Source organism: Mizuhopecten yessoensis, unplaced genomic scaffold, assembly GCF_002113885.1.
Source record: "Mizuhopecten yessoensis strain PY_sf001 unplaced genomic scaffold, ASM211388v2 scaffold9499, whole genome shotgun sequence".
Lineage (NCBI taxonomy): Eukaryota > Metazoa > Mollusca > Bivalvia > Pectinida > Pectinidae > Mizuhopecten > Mizuhopecten yessoensis.
Window position 1 is genome coordinate 291253 of NW_018408078.1, and position 1027 is coordinate 292279.

Genomic DNA, 1027 nt, shown 5'->3' on the forward strand with positions numbered 1-1027 from the left:
CTTTAGGAAGTGTCAATTCTTGAGTGAAATTTTCTTGTGTCATCATCAGGACTCATTTGAAGGAATTGTTGATTGATAAACAAAGTGGTTGTATGATAGAGAGATAACAGAAGACATTTGCCCTATATAATAAAGGGTGTACAACATGACTTGATATACAATTCAGGGTAAAGGTTGTCTTAACACGTTCTACAACACTACTTATTAATTGAACCTTCATGCAACAAGTGACAATATCTACTGATTAGTCCAAACTCCAATCAGAACAAATGTTAACAAAAATCCTATCTTCCCTTAAATCAGGTATCCATCATTCAATTTCAGAAATAAGTCAAAATAACACACAATGAAGCCAAAGTACTGAGATAACATGAAGGTTTGAAATGTAGGTCTGCCACAATAGTTGCATGCTTGCCATTTCACCATAACAAGACATTGCATAATTAATCTTTAAAAACTTGTAAAATGCAAAACAACATTTCAAAATTCCATGCAACAACAAAACAGTAAAGATTACAGATTTTGTGAATAGTTTAAGATGAGCATTATATTAAAACCATTGTTAACGTTCAAATGTAAGCTTCACACAAATGATCCTTACTCTGGTATATACCTGGTACCTGAAACACGTTCACTACTACCGGGAGTAAAAGGTGAAAGTACCAAGGTGAGCTCACTTAATGGCCCTAGGTGTTCTGTTTTCATGCATGCTTGTAAACGTGATCAGGGTTAACAAGAACACGTTGTCAATGAAATCCCTAACTTGGTAAACAAGTCAGGAGGAGATGCTTGGTATGTAGCATACACGTTCCTCACCATTAGGGATTGTACAGAGGGCATCAAAGTGTAAAATGCATGTCAAATTCAGCATCAGCAACCTGCATTCAATAGAGCAACCCTTGCTGAATCATTGGTGCAATTGTAGTACTTACAAATACCTACATATGGAAGAAACAATTCTTCTTAACCAGATATACGGAGCAGACCATTTCATCACAATCAAACACTGATGCATAAAATATAGGCA